Raw genomic sequence first — 22,378 nt, forward strand, 5'->3', positions numbered from 1 at the left:
TGTTTTTCTTTCTTTCTCTTTGTTCTTATAAATTCTTTATTATTTCTCTAAGTTCTCATACATATGTAAGTATATGCGTATGGATGGCTCATGCTTATGTTTCTTTCTTAAGTGCAATTATGCTATGTTGCACAAAATAGGCGTCTCTACTTATGCACATGCTTCTCCTAGACATTTCATCAAACAACATGCATGCATACTTTAGTTCTATCTTTGGTAAATCTCTACTTCTTTCTTAAACCATCCATTCATGGAGCAAAACTCCTCCATAATAAATCTAAACATGGCCAAGAAAAACACTTCAAATAGTCTACTCAATTTCTTTCTACATGCAATCAAACTTCACTTGGTCACCGCAATCTTAACTCTACTTCTTATGGCTCAAATCTACTCATCAAGAGCCATCTACTCATCAATAATCACATTCTCACCAATCAAAGTCAACTCATAAGCACATACATGCATATCAAATTAGTGGATTGCTTAAATCATAACTTAAGTTGGATTTACATACCTTTGGCTTGAGTAATTCCACAAGAAACTCTTTATCTTTGTGGGACTAGTTCTTGCTCTCAAACCCTAAGCATAAACTTCATAAGAATTCCATACTAACATAAATTAATCTCATATCTAGAGTAAGAATCCTTACCTCTTGATGCTTAGGATCAAATCCTTATAATAATCCAATCAAAAACCCTCAAATCAACCATGGAAAATTGATGGATAGATGAGAGAATTGGGGTTAGAGGTGGCGTGTGGGATAAAGCAAATGAGAGGGTTTGTGTGTTTGAACCCTTAATATCTCATGTAACTAAGCATTCTTTCCCATTTTGCCCTTACACTTTCTTAAAAATTCCATCTTTACCCTTTAATTCTTTACATATTCACCCCCATTCCAAAATATTCTCTATGAAATTTTCTTACATTTCACTCCCCACTTTTCCTGCTAAATAGAGGTACAATGGTCACTTCTCCCCTATGGAAAATTCTCTAGAAACTTCACAAGTAAAATCAGCCGACTCTTTGCCTCGGCGAAGAAATACAGAGAATACATCGCCGCAGCGAAGCTTCTTCTTCGCCCCAGCGAAGTCTGCACTTCCATAATTCTAAAAGGCTTTACCAAATTCAGGGCATCCAAGCAACTTTAACACCTTACAAACTTAACCAAGGGCAACCAATCAACAAAAACAACATATCAATTTAACTTAGGGCCAACAAACAACACCAAGACAAAAATAAGCATACAAAATTGCATACCTCAAAGTGGGCATTACAATAAGCTAGCCAAGAATATTTTTAGTTGAAACAATGCCAAGTTATATTTATATTATGTTTTTGTAATTAGAATATTGTGTTTGTAACTTTGTATTTGTGTTTGTGTTTTAGTGTTTATGACTTTATGTATTTGTTTTCTATATGCTTGTTGGTTTTAAATTGATGAGAAATTGATTTGGTTGTGAACTTTTATGGTGAATTGAATTGAATATGAAGTATTTGATCATGGGGGTGTAACTGCAAAAAATAAAAATTGTATAAATTGTGGGGGTATAACTGCAAAAATTAAAAATTAGAGAGAGGAAATATGGCTACCCGCGGGTCGACTCGTACTCGTATAGGGTAGGGTATAGGTCCAATATTTTGGACCCGTATAGAACCAATTCTTTTTTGGCTTGTACCCACCCGACCTACCCGTTTTGCTAGGTCTAGTCGGAAGTAAATGCAATAGATATATTTTGAAAATTTTCAAATTCTTTTTTAAGTTTATTACTTCTTTTATTATAAAGTTTTCTTATTTCCCTTTTAGTTGTACCTCTACTAATAGACTGATATTGTGGACAAAAAGCCTTTCTAGCCATATCAACACAAAATACATTTTCAGATAAAATAATGGGAGAGTCCATAGCAACTATGTATTTAGCTACTTCCTCTCGTGCAGTGAGTGAATTGTATTGTCATATTGAGAGAGTTAAGGATTGTGGATTGAATTAAGTTGAGTTTGTATTTGCTTACCGGTTCCGCTTGAACCATGCTGAGTTAATTAGGGGGTGCTTCTTCTCCAAGTGTCGCCTCATTGTAGAAGTCTTGTTCTAAGCATCGATCGTGGTCTAACAAAAATTACATACCCTGCACGACTCTTCCCCCAACCCATTTGGCTTTGGCCATTTTGATTTAGTGAAAAATTGCCATACCTCATAAATGGGTCTCTTCGTCGGTCTTGCAGTGGTGTCGCAGCTAGCCTGTGTGTGGCTAGACACAGTCCCGGCCATGTCTGGATTTGGAATTGCTGCGTTTGGACATGGTGAAAATGGATTGAACCCTTCCATTTCTTGGGTGGATGGTGGAATTGGAACATTATACTCATTAGAATCGTATGGTGATGATGATCCTTCGAATCCATAATTTGGGGAATCCATTATGATAAAATAATAAATAACTAAAATGGATGAAATTGAATAATGAATAAATATAAATAATAAATTGAATAATAGATGAAATTGAAGAGAGTTTGAGAATTGGAGTAGAGAGAATGAGAGTTGAGAGTTGTGAGAAGAATGAATAATAGATGAAATTATATTTCTTTATATCATATTTTTTCTATACAGATGAATATGATATGAAGAAATATAATATATGAGTATAAATTTAAAACAGAACAAATTTGAAGGAATATTGATCATGAATATTGATCATATGACAATTACATATAATATAATTTGTATGAAAGTATTTATTAAAAATACTATTAAATGGGAATATTCTAATATTCTGGCAATAAAAATGTAGCAACTTCTGATCAAACAACTTGGCTTAAAGCCACTATGGAAGGACACTAGTTAATTAGTGGATGCTATGATTAACCTGATACATATAATGTAACAACTCCATTCTACTCATATTCGTTTAAAATATACATAGTAAAAATACATGTAAGATAGCATAAAAAGTTGGGCCCAAATTTTTCTTTTATTAAACATATACATTCTTTATACAAAAAGTTGTATCATGTACAAAAGCATCAAAAACAAGGTAGACAGTGTAGCCACTTCCCTTCGCTTGCCGACGCCCATCCGACTGTATTCTCACCTAGATCCTGCAAAAACATAGGAAACAATGGGGTGAGCACAACTAATACTCCATAAGTAAATCCTCTACTCATCTATCCACGTAACTCTCTCTCTAATTCCTTCCTTACAATTCTCATTTACTCTCTCTTTTATACTTCTCTCTGTTTACTCTTTCTCTTAACTCTTTTTACTAACTCTCTTTTGTAAGTCACGGCCTCATCTTACCGGAGGCATGGCCGGGACTCGCTCCCGCTCTCCGTGACTTCTACTCATTCTATCCGATCGGACTTAGTTATGCATGGATTCGGAACCCTTGGCCATGTGAGCGTATAATCTCTCTCTCGGGTACTCTCGGGTATAGCCCTCATTCGCATGCACTCTCACGGGCTACACCACTTCTCTCTCTCATACTCATGCCGCTCTCTCAATGCGGCGTACATGTGGGAATACTCTACCCATTACTCACGGGTTCCCCATCGCACAACCTACCCTATTCTCTTTTCCCTTTGTTCTCTAGTGCTCATTCTCTCTTTCTCTTTACTCTTAAAGTAGCTAAAGTAGCTTATACTCAAATTATCTACTATGTCTCAAGCTACTTGTTAAGTGCAGAAAAAAAATGCGGATGGACAGCTCATGCTCACTAATGCACTTATGAAATGTCAAATGCAATATTGCATCAAAACAGTCATTCTGCACAGGTCACACTAAAAAGGGCATAACTTGCGTTATACTCATTGGATTGCTACGGTTTTAGTCTCGTTTTAAAGCTTAGAGACAGGGTTACAACTTTGATGTTTTGGTCTAAACCCAGTTCAATCGTAAAATGCCCAAAAATCACTTAGAAAGTCACGGCTGTGACAGGGCAGTTTCTCACTTAGGCATTTCATCAAACAACTCATGTGCATACCAAAGCTCTAATTATCTATAACTCTACTCTTCTCTTTAACCATCCAAAATGGGAGGAAAACTCCCTTATACACTCTAATTTCCTGTCAAGGCAAAACACTCCCATAGGGTTTGCTCAAAACTCCCTCCAACTTCAATCAAACTCAACTCATCATCATGCAATCACAACACTTCTCATAACTCAATTATATTCAATATCAACATAGATAAATACTCATAACATCTCAATCTCTCAGCAAGCATAATACATACATATACATACACAATCTCTACCCAAATGAATTCTTAAATCTCAATTTAGTTTGGATTTACTTACCTTGTAATAGAGGGATTTCACTAACACTTTTCCTTTCCTTTGATAGCTTGTCTTTCTCTACACCTTTAAACAATAAAAACCCTAAGAGTTCAAGATATATATATATTATATATATATATTATATATTATATATATATATATATATATATATATATAAGCAAAACTTCACATCTAAAGCAAAAATCCTTACCTTATGGTGCTTTAGATTAAGTTTCTATCCCAAACTATTCAAAAAGCTCTCTAAAATTCTCGAAATATCTTGAAATATTGAAAAAAAAAAGTTGAAAGGAAGTGGTGAGAAGAAGTTGGCGGTGGAGAAGAAGAATGAAGGGTTTTCTAGATCCAAACCCTCATTAACTCACAATTAACACTTGTCTTCCCATTTTGCCCTTGCTCTTTCTTAGAAAATCCATCTATGTCCCTTAGTAAATTACAATAATGCCCTCATTTTTATTACATTCTCCATGAAATTCTATCTCTTTCCACTCCCCACAATTTCAACTAATTTTGAGTGAAAAGACCATTTTAACCCTAATGAAAGTTTAAGGGATTTTCCTCATATTTTTCTCAAAATAACTTTAAAAAAAATTTAACTAAGGGCCAACCAGCTAATATTAACAATATATCAACCCAAATAAAAGCAAAAGAATAAACATTCAAGCAATACACCATAACTTAGCTACGTACCTCAAGTGGGGCGTTACATATAATGTTTCTCAAATTCTTTTCATTAAAGTTTAATCCTTACTTTACTTAGAGTATATATTCGACAAGGGTATCAAAAGCAGATAACTAATTCTAATGGGGTCTTGTGTTTGAGTCGTAGGAGAGATATCCATCACATTTGTACAATTACCTTAGTTCATTGAGCTTGTAGGATGTTTCTTAACTCTAAGGATTAGACAGGCTTCAATGTGGGTCTACATACTTCATATACTTAAAAAAGAAAAAGAATAAAAGTAGACAATCAACTCGTGCAAAATTCATTTCATGTATATAATAGAATATATGTGTTGATGCGTGATTTTGACACCAACGAAATCCACGTGTGAAATGTTGGGTTGGCCCAAAAGACACCCGTGAATGGAAAGGAAAATGACACTAAATGCAATGAGAAATGAGTTTTAAAGTGGTTCGGATGCTAAGGAAGCAAATCCTACGTCCAGTGGTATTTTTATTAATGATAATGGTTAGGTCGCTTTAGACGACTGATTTTACACTGATGGTACAAGGTATTAAAGACTGTCTTTTCTAGAGAGAGCAAGAGATTTTTCAAGAGTAAAAATGTGCGAATCCCTTCAATGAGAGAGGAGCTCCCATTTTATAGTGGGATGCCTTGAGGTAATGATAACTGAATCTGTAAGTTGGTGGGAAGATCCGTGCAAATTTTTCGTTTAAAGTAATTCACGTGATTTGCTGCAGGGAATGGACACACGGAACCATCACAGCTCCTTGCTGGCCTGACGTGCACCCATTATTCTGACGGAAGCAAGCTGTGGGGTGCAACCATGATCACACGACGCAGCTGCGCCAGAATGGCAGTAGACTCTTCCCGAGATATGACCTTTAGCACTTAACTGGGCGCCACGTCAGCCCTATGTTCCCAGGCATAACAGAAGTCCCCTAGTTTTTAAGGTTTGAGAACCGAACCTTGGAAACTACAAGTCATGCCGCAATTGGATGATTCCTAGAGATTCTGGAAATTCTGACCTGTCTGAAAGTAGGTCGGGATGGCACTTTTTCAAGAACGACCTCGCATGTTCATTGTTTGCAGGGGACGAACGACCTGACTTCGTCGGACGTCACTTGTTGTCCTTTTGTCATGGGTGCATTTAATGAAGCAGTCCCTGCACTGACAGATGTGCCCTGTGCGTGATAAGTGCCAGCCAGATGCATTAAATGCGTTGTGCGCTGACATAGTACGCCTGGTCAGGACATTAAATGCATTGTACATTGGATGACGCCCTTTATCAGAGCATTAAATGTAGATTTGAGACGCAATTAATGCTCTGAGGAAGAGAGATGGCCGTCGTTTGAGCTTTTCAACGGAAGAGATGAAGGTTGGACTTTATACAGTCGTGACGCTCACTCTTCCTCGCTGATGAGTGACACGTGGCCGTGATCAACGGTGAGAAACCTTTGCCGCCCAAACATCATTTTGATTCCAAGAAATTGAAACGCCGATTCATACGCTATAAAAACCTCGAGTCATTCTCAGGCAATGTCACTAGAGCCTTTTTCTTAGAGAGTAAAAGATTTTCTCAAACTTGGAACCTCTGTCTTTCAAACCAGCATTTTTCCAATATTCGAAGCGGAAGCTATTCTCATACTCCGAGAGGTAAGAGCTTTTCCCTGTCTTTGTTTCACTATTTTGCATGGTTGAATGGCGTCTGTCTTCCGGTAGGCTATCGAAGACGAGATGCTTAGGTTGGGTTCGAGCCATGAATGGCGACTTGAATCATGCCATTAGGGTTTTCTTTGGAATTTAGGGAGTTTGTCTCTTCCCACATCATCGTACGAAATAGCATACGGCGGCTAAATGACCTTTCTGCTTGTCGCTTTTGTAGACCAGCAAAATGGACCCATTAGCAACCAGATCTGAACAGGGAACTGGTTCATCGCCACAGGGTGCTCCAAACATCCCTATCGAGGTCTGCTCGGTTCTTATCGGGGATGAGCTCGAGAGGGTAATAAAGTAGTACGGCATCGAGGTGGATGCTTTCCTCGATGTGGCGCACTCATCGCGGTACCCGCTGAGTGGTCTGGCTGCGGTCTCCGAGGAGATCATCAAGGGTGGGGGACTGATCCCCTTCCACCCTTTCATCAGGTCGCTTTTGGACCACTTCGGGGTTGTGCCAACGCAGCTGACTCCGAACGCGTGCGTCATTGCTATTGCAATGTACATCGCGTGCCAAGAGAACGGGCTGGGCGAGCTGACTGCGATGGAGGTTGGCTGCTCGTATTATTTGAAAAAGAGCAAGGATAAGGACTCATACTACTTGTCCAGGTGACCTACTATCGCCGATGGGATACACAGCTACCCGAGCAATGTGGGGGCCTATGAAACGAAGTTTTTATTCTTTCATTATGACGGCCATTGCCGCTTCCAGGAACCGAGTAGGCTCTTTTTTCTTTTTCTTTTTCTTTTTTGGACAAATTCATTGCACTCGAAATATGCTTTTCTAACGACTTGATTCTTTTCTAACAGTTAATAAGACGACCGATCTAGGGCTGCTCTTCGATAGAAGTAGGATCCTGCATTTCGGATCCCTACCCATGGACAACCACGATGCGAAAAAACTTGTGACGATCACGAGTTTGCAGAAATACGGTTACTTCAACGCACACATGTCGTTAGAGCCCCCATTGAGTAAGTCCTGCTAACTAGTCCCTTTCTGGTCGTGTAAAGCGATATTTTGGCTAATGATGCTTTGCATGCAGCGACCATGCCTCCGAAGAAGTCAGAGCAGCCACGACAAAGGTCGCTCAATTTCCCTCGGACAAAGAAAGCCAAAGATGTCGAAGCTGCTTTGAACATTCCTCCGACAGAAGGCGCAACATCGAGCCAACCGGCGCGACCTTCTGGAACTTCTCAAGCGCAACCTTCAGAGGACGTGCCAATGCGAACCACAAAGGTCTCCCAGCCATCGCCTGCTCACTCGAGGCTGAAGACAACGGCCCAGCGAAAGAAGAGGAAATAGATTCAGGTCGAGGAGTCAGAGACTGAATCTGAGGGCGATCAATCAAAGAGATCGCGGTCGGATGCGAGCAAGTAGGGCAAAGCACCTATGGACGACACGACGGCTGCTGAGGTCGCGAAGAAGGATTCTCCAGTGCTGGACTCGCTGGGGAACTTGCCGGAGTACCTGCAACCGGTGGTCTACGCCCTATTGGAATGCGGACTCTCGGAATCTTTCTAGCAGTTCGCAAGTTCCAACGACGTGGACCTAATTTCCACATCGGTCCAACACTTGAGCAAGGTGAACGAACTGTCCTCGGTCAGGACTTCCCTTAGCTTCTTTTGATTAGCTAACTCTTTCTTTCCTTGTTCGCAGGCTCTTCTTTCCATGCGAATGTCCATGGAAAAGGTTCAACTGGGAGCCGCGAAGGGAGGTGTTGCTCTGAAGGAAGAGAACGCAGCGCTCAAGCAAAGCCTGGAAGCCATCAAAACAAAGAGAACCCTATCTTCTGAGTCAGCAAATAGGTACCTGAACAAAAGAGACGCGGCTCTTCATACGGTGGACTTCCAGAAAGCGCAGCTCGAGAAGCAGGGAGAGGAAGTAAATGAGTTACAAAAGACCATAGCTAGACTCTCCAAAGAGGCCGGGGGGAAGGACCAGGAGCTCAAAGCGACCTCTCTGCAGGTCTTACGAACAGAGCAAGAGAGGGATGCCTCCGAGAAGGAAAGGCAAGCCCTCGAAGTGGAACTTCAGGAAAGTCAAGGAAAGATTGCTTCCTTAACGCAAGAGATGCAGGATCAGGCAGCGGAGGTCGAGGAGAAGGCTGCTGAATGGGCAATCGACTATATTTATGCCTTGCGATCGAAGAATCCGCGACTTGACTTGTCCGACCTCCTAGAAGACTGGCAAGATACACTTATGTCCATGGCGTGAGAGGATGATGAAGCGGCGGCTTCCCGAGCAGGAGGTTTAGGACACGCCTCGGATAAACCCTCAGTCGACCAGCCCTAGGACGACGAGGTTGGCCCTCTAGGAGTCGGATTAGGGCTTATAGTTATGTCATTTTGTCTATTGTACTCCACATTAATGAAATACATTTCTGCTTTTACAATTTTTGTTCGCTTTATTATACTTCCTTGATTGCTTACATTTACTGAAACAAGTGTGATGACATAACACATTCACACGAACAAGATTACATGCGAACAAAATGACACTTTACAAGGAAATTATTTACACAAATTGCAAGTTAATTTACAAGGAAAACTGAGTTCGAAATTACTGATAGTATTGTCCAAGGTGCTCAGCATTCCAAGCTCAAGGTACCTTGGAACCGTTCAGCCTTTTGAGATGATAAGTCCCCGGTCTTATCACTTTGTCGATGCGGTATGGACCTTCCCAGTTTGGTCCTAACACTCCCGCACTTGGTTCCCTCGTACCGAGAAGAACTTCCTTTAGCATAAGGTTGCCGACCTGGAAGTCTCTTCGCCTGACCTTTGAATCGAAGAACCTTTTCACGCGTTGCTGATAGGCTGCTATCCTTAGCGATGCCTTGCTGCGATGTTCTTCAACAAGGTCTAGGCTTGCTCTCATAAGTGCTTCGTTGTCGGCCTCATTATACAAGTCCCTCCGAAGTGAACCAGTTCCCACCTCTACAGGGATCATCGCTTCGCATTCGTATACTAGCGAAAAAGGTGTTTCTGAGGTGGAGATTCTTGGAGTAGTTCTGTATGTCCATAGGACTTCAGGGAGGTCGTCAGCCCAATTCCCTTTGGCTGCGTCAAGTTTGACCTTCAGGGTGTGCTTGATGGTTTTGTTGACAGCTTCAACTTGGCCATTTGCTTGTGGCCTTACTACTGAGACAAATTTTTTATGGATGCCCAGCTCGTCACAAAACTGTTTGAATTCCTTGTTGTCGAACTGCTTCCCATTATCCGAGATGAGGGTGTGAGGAATTCTATAGCAGCACACAATATTCTTGAAAACGAAGTCCTTGAGCTTTCTGATCGTGATCGCAGCTAGCGGTTCAGCTTCCACCCATTTGGTAAAGTAATCTACCGCGACCACGACATATTTGACTCCCCCTTTACCAACTAGCATGGGACTGATGAGATCGATCCCCCACATGGAGAAAGGCCAGGGACTAGTCATGGTTACCAGTTCGTGGGAGGGAGCTCGCGGTATATTCGCAAACTATTGGCACTTATCACACCTTTGGACAAAGTTGTAGGCGTCATCTTGGATTCGGGGCCAATAGTACCCCTGATAAACAACCTTGCTCGCAAGAGATCGCACGGCGGTGTGATTACCGTAGATCTCTTCATGTATCTCCCGCATGATATAATCTGCTTCTTCGCTGGTCACACATCGGAGGAGAGGGGCACTAAACCCTCGCCTGTAAAGCTGGTCTCCGATGAGGGTTTAGTGAGCAGATCTCGTTCGTAGAACTCTTGCCTCGACCTTATCATCAGGCAAGATCTCATCCTTGAGATACCGAGTTATGGGGGTCATCCATGAGTCCGAATCTGTTACATTCACGGCCTATTCGATTAGGCTGACACTGGGGATTTCGATGAATTGAACAGGAATGCTCTCTGGTGCATCCGAGTCTAATGATGAGGCTATCCTCGCCAAGGCGTCCGCCACAGAATTGTTTTCTCTAGGGATCTGAGTGATTGTGAAGTGCTTGAATGGCTCGAGCGCGGCCTTAGCTTTCTTCAGATAACTGATCATGTTATCTTCCTTGACTTGATACTCTCCCAAAATCTGGTTAACGACCAGCATGGAGTCACTGTGGACTCTGATCGCGATTGCGCCCATTTCCTTGGCCAACTTGAGTCCAGCGAGCAGAGTTTCATACTCGGTCTCATTATTAGTTGCTTTGAAACCGAACCAGAGAATGCCATGAATGTAGGCCCCTTCGGGACTCAACAAGAGAAGGCCCGCTCTGGCCCTCTTTCTTTTCGATGATCCATCGACGTAGAGGGTCCACGTCGAGAGATTTTGAACAGTTTCCTGGATGACTTCGTTGGGCTGTTCCGACTCACTCGCTGGATGATGCAAGAACTCTTAGATGAAGTCAGCAACGGCCTGCCCTTTAATAGCTGCTCTTGGTTTGTAATGGAGATCGAACTAGCTGAGTTCCATGGCCCATTTGAGCAATTTTCCCAATGCCTTTGGTTTTTGGAGGACCTGCCTGCGCGAGTAATTAGTCAATACATGAACTGTATAAGCATGGAAGTAAGGTCGCAGCTTTCAGGATGCGATCAGCACGGCATAGGCTAATTGCTCCATTTTTGGATACCGTATCTCGGCATCCAACAAACGCTTGCTCGTATAATATATTGGCCATTGTGTCTTATTCTCTTCCCGAACTAGAGCTGCACTGACCGCGAACTGCGAGACGGATAGATACAAAAGGAGGATCTCTTATTGGCCTTGAGTACATTGAAGAATGGCAAGCAGCGATATGTTAGCCTTGATATGAAGCGACTTAGCGCCGCTGTACGCCCGTTCAGGCTCATAACCTATTTTTTGTTGGTCGGGCTCTTCATATCGAGGAGAGCTTGGATTTTTTCGGGGTTGATCTCAATTCCCCGCTGGTTAACCATGTACCCTAGGAACTTTCCTAAGGATACTCCGAATGAATATTTGAGGGGGTTCAACTTCATTCGGTACTGCCGGAGGATGCCGAACATCTCAGCGAGATGTGCTAAATGATCTGAAGCGACATGGGACTTTACCAGCATGTCGTCTACGTAGACCTCCATCGATCTGCCTATCTATTTGGAGAACATCCGGTTAACCAGCCGCTGGTAAGTTGCACCAGCGTTCTTGAGGCCGAAGGGCATAACTTTGTAGCAGTACAGTCCCCGATCTGTAATAAAAGATGTATGCTCTTCGTTCGGCCCGCACATCAGAATTTGATTGTATCCCGAGTATGAATCCATAAAACTTAGCAGCTCGTGCCCCGAGGTGGCATCCACGAGCTGGTCAATTCTTGACAGAGGAAAACTATCTTTTGGACACGCCTTGTTGAGGTCAGTGAAGTCGACACAGGTCCGCCATTTACCGTTAGGCTTCTTTACTAGAACTGGGTTGGCAACCTAGGTCGGATAGAGTGATTCTCGGATGGACCCATTTCGGAGGAGGTTATCCACCTCAAGCTTTAAGGCAGCAAATCGCTCTGGGTCCATCGCTCTCCTCTTTTGGCGAATTGGCTTGGCTTCATTGTCGATGTTTAATGCATGGCAAATAACATTCGGGTTGATCCCGACCATATCTGCGTGCGACCATGCAAACACATCGATGTTTTCCCTAAGGAAGCGGGTGAGGTTGGTAGCGAGCTAGGGATTGAGATTTTTACTGATCCTTAGCACCCTGCTTGGTTCGGTCTGGCCGACGAGCACTTCAGTCAAGTCCTCAACTGGCCTACTGGAAGGGCAGTCCTGAAAGCGAGGATTTATATTATCCTTGGCTGGGCTAGGCTGTGGCTCTATCTGGCTGATCGCCATTGTCTGGTTGTGATCGCCACGCGAGGTGCCTTTGCCTTTGCACGCCATCTGAACTGCTTTCACATAGGAGTCCCGAGCTGCGCGCTGAGACCCGCTAACTTTCCCAATCCCCATCGGGGTGGGGAACTTCATTTTCAAATGGTATACTGAAGTGACCGCCTTGAGGTGTCTCAGCAGAGGTCGCCCTAGAATTCCATTAAAGGCGGATGGGCAATCCACTACCAAGAACTCAATTACCCTGGTCACTTCGTCGAAGTCACCCAACGTGACTGGGAGTGAGATCGTGCCCTTGGGGAGCAGGTGGTCCCCTGCGAAGCCATATAGAGGGAACGAGGCAGGTTTCAGGTCTACCTCGTCCAAATTCATTCTTTCGGAAGTTGACGCGAACAGGATGTTCAAGCACTTCCGTTGTCCACTAACATTCTCTGGACATTATGGCGCCCTATGAGGGGCGTTATCACAAGGGCATCTTCGTGAGGATGATGCAGTCGGGCTGCATCTTTTTCGGAGAAGGAAATTACCTCCTCCCGACGAACCTTCTGTGGTCGCTACACCACGCTCATCGCTCTGATGGGCTCGTGATGTGCCTCGTGAGCATACATTTCTTGGGCACCTCGCGAGTTTCCCGCGAAGTGTGGTCCCTCGAAAATTAAATTGAGGGTGCACACACATTTCTGATCGCGACACTTCTTACTTGAGTCCCCCTGGTTTTTCTCTTGTGAGGGAACAGAGTCATCAATATACTCCTTGAAATGTCCCTGTTTGATAAGGTTTTCAATCGCCTGCTTGAGAGCTTGGCATTCATCGGTATGGTACCCATTGTCCCGATGATAGTGACAATATTTTTTTATTATTTCTAGCTGTCGTTGGAGTTTTCATGGGCTCAGGCTCTCCGAGCAGGCTGGCCTCCTCGAATTTATCGAGAATAGCCGATACAAAAGCGTTCAGTGGAGTATATTGGTTTCTGTCGCGATCGCGACGAGGGACAGGGGCATAGGACTTTTTGGGCTTGTAACAAGGTTTCTTCCCTCTTTGCTGATCGTCTGCGTCCCCCTTGCAATCAGCTCTTCTACTATCCCGCCGACCAGGTGCACTGCCCGAAGCGCCGTGGTCGCGACGGTAGAGTGCCGCCATTGAATTTTCTATTCGGAGGTACTTCTCTGCGAGATTATAGAATCAAGTGAGGGAAACATCGTCCTCAGCCTGTAATTTTTTCCACAGGTCGGTCTGTGGATGGACTCCGGCTATGATGAGAGTCCGAACAGACTCTTCAGGAGTATGAGCCACCTTGTTTAATTCTCTGTGGAAACGGTCAATGTAGGACTGCAGGGATTCATCCCTCTCCTGCCTTATATTGCTAAGGTAGCTCAAAGGTATCGAGAACTTCCGATTTGCTTGAAAATGTCTTAGGAACGTCGCGCTCATCTGAGGCCACGAATTGATCGATCCCGCTGGGAGCGACCTAAACCACCGTTTGGCATGGGAGGTCAAAGTCACTGCTAAACAACGATATTTTGCTAGATTTGAGACCTGGTAAAGCTTCATCAGGTTGTTAAATTCATACAAATGATCCTGCAGATCGGAGATCCCATCAAACGCTGGCATGTCGGGCATCCTGAATCCTAGTGGGAGAGGAGCGGCTAACACTTCGATAGAGAAGGGGGACGCAGATGCGACCAGCCCCTGCTCATTTTGCTGAGCTCGCAGTCTGTCTAGAGCTCGCTGCAGCTCCTCAATTTGCGGTAATGGAGCCGCTTAGGGGTTGCTTTCACCCATGCGAGTTCGACCCTCGCGATTATGGTTGAGGAAAGTCTGGAGGTCAAGTTCCTCTTCGCCTCGGCCGTCGATTCTGGCCACTCTCGACACACGCCGGCTAGAGGCATGTGATGGCGATGAAGGGTGCGGGGTATTTTCACGACCTTCGCGGTGGTAATAACCACCCTGCTAAGTGTGGGACCCTCTCGCACGATGACGACCAGGATCGTTTTGCTGGTGGTGATAGGAATTGCCCCGACTAGCACTTTTATGGGTGTGCTCTTACGACGTGGCTTGGGACAGCTCGGGCTGCGTCCTTTCACCGAGTCTCAACGAGACTGGTATTCTACTTGGGACAGAGTCGAAATTTGCTGGCCCTTTGGAGCCCGTGGGCTTGCTTTTTGCCACTTGTTTACCTTTTCGTCTACGCACTGCAGTGCTCACGGCACGGGCTATTTCAACTTGCCACGCTTTCGCATGACCTGCAGGGGTTTTTAGCGGTTGCACCGCCGCAGCTGACTTGGATGGCACGCCTTGGTCCAAACGGTCCAGCCTTCGGTTGACCGTCTAGAGAGTATTGTCAAACCTCTCCAGGTAGCTTCTAATAACAGGGTCAAGCTGTGAACTTGATGGGATATCTCCTACAGCATTTTGCAGGGCTGAAGGTTTTCTGGAAGAGGTGTCCCCCTGAACTTGGAGGAGCCCCTCAGCGCCCTGGTTGGTTTGCTCAGGTTCTGGTTGGCGGGCCATTTGTTGCTGTAGGACCGGTAGGTTGGAGATTCTCCTGATGAAGGATGAACATTAAACCAGGCCCTCCTTCTAGCACCAAACTATTGATGCGTGATTTTGACACCAACGAAACGCACGTGTGAAATGTTGGGTTGGCCCAAAAGACACACGTGAATGGAAAGGAAAATGACACTAAATGTAGTGAGACAGGAGTTTTAAAGTGGTTCGGATGCTAAGGAAGCAAATCCTACATCCACTGGTGTTTTTATTAATGATAATGGTCAGGTCGCTTTAGACGACTGACTTTACACTGATGGGACAAGGTATTAAAACTGTCTTTTCTAAAGAGAGAGAGAGAGAGAGATTTGTCAAGAGTAAAAATGTGCAAATCCCTTCAATGAGAGAGGAGCTCCCATTTTATAGTGGGGTGCCTTGAGGTAATGATCACTGAATCTGTAAGTTGGAGGGAGGATCCGTGCAAATCCTTTGTTTAGAGTAATTCATGTGATTTACTGCAGGGAGTGGACATGCGGAATCATCACAGCTCCTTGCTGGCTTGACGTGCACCCATTATTCTGACGGAAGCAAGCTATGGGGTGCAGCCATGATCACACGACGCAGCTACGCCAGAATGGCAGTAGACTCTTCCCGAGATCTGACCTTTCGCACTTAACTGGGCGCCACATCAGCCCTATGTTCCTAGGCATAACAATATGTTTATAAGATCAACCTACGATGATGTTGTATCTCCATTTTGCATGATACTAATTAAACACTTCAAAATAAATTATCCATCCACTTGATTATAATGTCCATTGAAGTATCTTTGATTAATTAACAGTATGCTAACAAAGGATAAGCCATGCATCCTACTAAACAAATGCTAGAGATTTAATAGTTTATGCCAATTTCCCAAAAAAAAGGATTAGATCATTTCACCATCTTTTTACATTTTAAATGTTCATTCTATAGACAAAACATGAATGCTGACGAGTTGGCAGTCTGCCGTACGTATATTTTTAGTGTATAATAATTTTTATTAGTGTTAGATAAGCCAAGTTGTTAAAGCTTAATGCCAGAATATTTACCATTTAAGAAGATATTAATTATTTACTTGGACATGGAATTACTTGTCTTTAAAAATTAAGGAAAATATTACAACCACAAACTCTTCTCAAAAACTTTCACTTAAAATCTCAAAGTGACAAATAGTAATTGATCAACTCGTAATAGGTCTTATCTGGGTCCAATAAAATAAATTAAGATTGAAAAATTGAAAACTATAACATCGAAGTTATGAGAAGAGATTGTGGATGAAACATTACTCTATCTCTTAATTTAATGTGAGATATTTGAGCAACAGCCTGCTTTAAATATAATTAAATCAAATAATTTTTTTTTTAGGTATCTCACATATCCAGATCCACATTGGAGTCTGCCTAATTCTGTGGACCATAATTAATAACTTTATATGTATTTTCATAATGCATATTCATTAATTAATATATAGGATATTGTAGACGTAAAAATCTACCTGTACGGAAGGGGAGGTCTGATCCCATGAGGTTGAGGCCACTAGCGATCTGCTGTACCTGCACACGTAAAGAAACACACGCGTGAAGCGAACGGGAAACACTGGGGTGGCGTTTGCCATAGGCACTCCGACGCTCAAGTCAGCAAGGCTGAAAGGCTAATATAGTGAGGGCTAGGGAGTAGGAGGTTACCGGAAGTCTAGTCGGGGACTGTGACTACGGCGGTAAAGTGAAGCTCTCAAGTAGGAGCTTCGGGTGTGAAGGTGTAATGTTCTCTGTCCCTTGTGAGAGGGCTGGCCTCTGCTTATATAGTAGCTGTCTGGTCTCCCATTCCTAGTAAAAGTAGGAGTTCTAATATGACTCTGATGCAAACCCTTAGAAGAATTAGGGCCGTGGTAAGCTGTCTTACCAGTGTCCTGATAGGAAGGTGATTCTGGTTATGAGAGTAACTCCGAGTAGGAAAGTGATCAGGAATAGGAAGGCGACCTTGAATAGGAGATTGATTAGGAGTAGGAAAGTATTCTGAGGGGGCTGTGGGCTCTGGATCCGCCCATGGACCTAGGAAATGGACTGGGATTAAGAGGCTCGCGCCCACGTGGTTTGGGCCAGCTATATCTTGTACCGAAAGGGCCTAATCCGGTTGGATCATACCGGGATTAGGCCCGGCTTCTTTTTCAGTGTCGGGCCCGTTTTCCTATTTAGGCCCAGAATGATTTTTGGCCCTAACAGATATATACTATGTTCCACCTACTAGAGAATATTAATAAGTTGATAGACATCATCATTGGAAGGAGACAACTATCGATTAAGATTACTTTATCAGGGACGGACCCAGGAATTAATCTTAGAGTTAGAGGGGACAAATTAAAAAAAAAAAAGTAATTATATTGATTTGATTTAATCGTGTGAAGTAGAGAAATGATTTTGAGGAGTTTGGACTCTTATTATTTATACATGAGTAATGTTATTTAAGCTTTACTTATTTGTTAATAAACTCATTTGAAAAGGAAGAATTGTAATAAAAAAAAAAAAAAAGGGATAACTATGACTTTTAATACACATTTTTAAATGAAAATTTATAATAAAATAAAAAAATACCCTCAAAATAAAATACAAAAAATCAGCATTTCCTTTCTCTCTTGTGATTGTTTGAACTCATACAAAGTATACAACTAATCAAATCTTATCATTTAACCCAATCGTGGTACAATCCTTCTCTATCATTCCAAAAAAAATTGAGTAAATTAAGCTTCAAAGGCTGTGGGGGTTTAAATAAAATTTAGAATTTAGAATTTTTTATGTATTAGAATTTAGAAAGGTCATTATCGTCAAGTTGTAAAAATGCTGTCTGGTTCAATCACAGTATTTGACTTGATTAAAATATAGATTAGGCTTAATTCTTTCATAATTGTACCAAGTGTCTGTTTCATAAATTTCAACAAGGATAGGATTTGTGTTAAAAGTTGTCTACCACTTCAATAATAAGGGATCATTTAGGTGGTTCGGGCTTTTTACATGAAGAGTTGCTCAAAAATTTCTTTTAAGTTATTTATTCATTATTGGGTTTGGGCTTAGGAATATGAATCCTTATAATATTAGGTTTTAATCTTTTAAATATAGTATATAAACATATTTTTCTCTTGTAATGAGTGATAACAAACAGTAGGACAAATTAGGTAAGACAGTATTGTAATAATATTGATGCAACTAAACGTAACATGTTAATTGGGTGAACCAAGATAAAATCGCGCGTATTTCTTCTTTATTTTTACTATTTGTGGTTTGTGTGTTTACTGTTATTTTGGTTTTCATATCTCTATATTCGTTCAATTTGGAGCCATTTTCATGTTAATCATTCTCTCTAGACTTAAAATTTGAACCTCGTTATGAACTGCAAACAACTTAAAGTTAACTTTCAAGTAGACAATTTATGATAAACATAAATGGGTTGTTGATCTATTATACCCCTACTTAAAATCTGTACATTAAGAAACTTCATTTTTCATGTTCATTTTGTCGAATCTTTCGACAAAGAAGGCAGCTTTACTTTAATTAATAAAGTGATTGTGGACAATTGAGTAAGGTGTATTAATGATATTAATGGTAATGGATAACACATGCCACTAAACAAGCGGAGAAATTGTATATATTTTAGACCAAGTGGGTTTGCCTTCTGCATAAATCTCGACAAGTTGAAGTGTCCATTGCAGATCTTGAGACGTTTTCTGTCTCGCAATCAAGGGAAATCTAGTCAATATCTAATGGGAACTTGGATTAAAGAAAGAAAGACGTAAATTTTTGTTTTCTATATCTAATGAGACAAGGCGGAATAAAATACGAATATCTGGAGGCGTAGTTGTAGAAAACACGCATGAAAAATTTATGAACAAAAATAGTTTGACAAACGCCTCTCACAAACTGCACACGTGGCACTGAGTTGGTAGTTTATCACAACGGTTGCAGAATAATTTCGACTATATCTAAAAAATGATCGTTTCTTCATAGGGAATGACTATTATGAAATAGGAACAACCGTTCTTTGGACAAGGAATAGTCGTTCCTTGGATGGAACAATTGTTCCTTGGATGAGGAATGTTCGTTCTTGGTTGAGGAACAACAATTGTAATGTGAGATGGAATGCCCATCCCTGTTCCATAAGATGGAATGGGTGTTATGGAACGGGGGTTCCATATAAAACACCTGTTCCATCTTATGGCAACGAGCGTTTTTTATGAATGGAATAACCGTTCCTTATGAATGAACGACTGTTCCTCCCTATCAAAGTTGTTTTTGTCAGCATAGTATTACCCAAAATTTATATGAGACTGATTCACTATTTCATCATGATTATGTGGTGAGACTATCAAATAAAATAAACCCACATGTAACCACTTGACAAATAAACTAATACTTTTAATTTGATTCAATCTTAATTATATTTATCTATTTTAATAAATTATCACTTAATTCATATATTCATTCAATCTCCACCGCCTAGTTTACCGTTTTCTGTGATTAATATGTTCATCAATCCGCATTCCATATCAGTTTATCCTCCTTGTCGTAGTTTCCGCTCGTAGCTTTTCGTCAAGTCGTCTGTTCGTTAGCTCCTCCAAGCATGTATTTTAACTCTTGACACAAAACTCAATCAACCAGATCTCTTCTAGCGTTTCCTCTTTTCCAGTAAATTTATTTATTTTTAAACCCAATCAATTTGCTAAATTGTAACAAAAGAAGTCTGACATTTGAAAATTTGATTACATAGCAGTAATCTTATGTGAAAAAGAAAGAGAATAATGCAGAGGAAGATGCATTGTCCTTTGTTCTGGTTGTTTGGGCATATTATAATTTTTTTAATGTTCTTTTGTGTTTAAATTTATGAATGGAGGATAGATTTGTGTTTTGCTCGCGTATTGGGATTAAAACAGGAACTACAACTTGGTGTTTTATAATGGAAGTCGGAAGATAGAGCCGTTGGATCAACGGCTGTGTCTCCCTTTTCTTTTGCTTTTAAATGATTTTCTTATGTGATTCTTGCATTTACCATTATTCTGATGTTCTTCAATTAAAGTTTTTACTATATTTAATAATTTAAAAAATACAATATATATGTATTATTATACTGTCAGCACATGTGAACATTAAGGCTAAAAAGTTTAATCAAGCAACTCATCGTATTATTAAATTCTATTTTGTTGTGCAATGATGTGCGATTAGCTTGGAGCAAGCGGTAACTTGAAGCGAGTTTTAGCTTGGCGGGAGCTGTCACCAGGAGCGAGCTATAGCTCGAGGTGAATTGTGAAGCAACCAGCAGACTGAAGCGAGCTTTTGGGTAGTTATCTTCTAAATCAGGGATAAGTCTTATCCCCATGGATAAGCGTTATCTCTTAAAATCAAGGAGAGGATCATGAAAATACTCCCTATAATTTTGGTCTAACAACTAGGTTGGTGATCATGGGATTATCCCTTGAAAATCAAGGTATTATCTCGAAATTTACTATTATAACCGTTATCTTTTCATAGTATATAAATCCCTGAAAATCATTGTAAAGGGGTTGGGGAAAAATTAAGAGAAAAAGATCATTATTATTAGGCTAACACAAGCAATTCCATTGTATTAGTCTCTAAGAGCTTTTGGATAAAATAACAGTAGACATAGGCATCATTCAAACTTGCTAAACGACTTTAAAAATCTTCTTTGATTCTTGTTTATTTTAGTTTAACCTTTACTTGTTGATTTTAATTAATGATGCACATATCCTATCCAATTCCTTTAAAGTCAATTGGGTATCACAAGTTGTTACGGATTTTCATGACAACATATTTAATTAAATTTAAACATCAATGTCTAATTTATTAAAATTAATCAACTGTTCATGAATATTATATAAAACTATCCATGAGTATGGATAACCAAATGGCCCTAGAGCGCCCTGTGGGCCTTCTTGATATTTGGTCCAGGGGAGAGCGCAAAATATCGAGGACAGGGTTTGTCCCCGAATTTATTTGAACTCGTCACCAAACCTGGCCCCGAAATATCAGTAAAAGAATAAATAAGTTAAAAAAATGAAAAACATTTATGTTAATTATAATGGAAAATATGGGAATATTCATTAACCAATCAACCTTTTCTGCAAAATTGCAGCAAGAAAAAAAATGAAGAGCAGAACATTGTAAGGAACCAACACTTTCATTTTTATTATCTACTAACAAACACAACTTATTCTTCCCGCCCTGCGTCAAGATAAACGAGCCTGCGGTGTGCGCTTATTCGTGCTGACTAATTGTAACTATTGGGACGGTAAGTGTTGTCGTCTTCTGGGTCGGTTCTTCTGCATCGTGCACTCACGCTAACTAGCAAGAGCTGGCTTTTGTCTAGGCGAATGGTTTCACGGTGGCCTGTCTACCTCGCCGCTGGTTCATTCCTGGGCTTCCTGCTGGGAGAGTTCTGCCTGTGGGCTTCTCGCTTTTGCATTTCTCTCCTGGTTCGCACCTGGGGGCATTGTACGCTTTCCGCCCTTGAGGAGGTGGATTTGGAGCTCACGGTTTCGAGTTTCCAACTCTGTGTTGGTTGGCTTTGAGCGTTCATGTGCGAATGGGGTCCCGGTTGTGTTTTCCTCATCCTTGGTGCGTTTAGTTGCAAAGCTTGTATCGCGTTAGTTAACGATTTTAGCGTGTCCATCATCTAGACGTTGCTGGGGTTGGAAGTACCCGTTCCTGGTGGGTTTGTTGCCTAGGTAACTGGTGAGGGCAGAGTCATCGTCGGGCGACTGGTCTGAGGCCCCTGATGAGCCTCTTGGTTGTTGGCTTCCTAGGGCCGACCACCTGGCTTCTGGAAGTTCTGGTGAGAACCATTTTTCCTTTTTGCGAAGCTTGTAGCTGGCGTATGCGTGGAGATATTCTCCCTCTGCAAAGTTTGTTCCAAGGGAGAGACCCTTCTTCTAGCGTCAAAATGTTGATGCGATAAATCGTATCAATCAGAAATATTCGATCGACCTTAAAAGGGACTAGACAAGATTTACGTGTGGTTACGGATAACCAGCAAGGTTGTTAAAACAACGTAATAAAGTAAAGAACAAAAGAGATTTTATAGTGGTTCGACGGTTATAAGAACTAAACCTACATCCACTATCGTATTATTATTGCGAGGTGATACAAGGTTGAATGAGGTTACAAAAGGGAAAGTCCACAAGTGTGAACCAATGACATTTAGTCCTCGCAGCCTAACCACTCTTAACTCTCTCTAAAAGGTCAGTGTATTTTCCTCTTGAACTTTATTAATGCTGGAATTGTCCCTTGAAGCGAAGGTTGTAGGCTCCTTTTATACCTATCTTGTCTGACAGTGAATGAGAGTAGGTGTTACGGGGTTTCTTGTACGTAT

Source organism: Pistacia vera, unplaced genomic scaffold, assembly GCF_008641045.1.
Source record: "Pistacia vera cultivar Batoury unplaced genomic scaffold, PisVer_v2 Contig6, whole genome shotgun sequence".
NCBI classification, from domain to species: domain Eukaryota; kingdom Viridiplantae; phylum Streptophyta; class Magnoliopsida; order Sapindales; family Anacardiaceae; genus Pistacia; species Pistacia vera.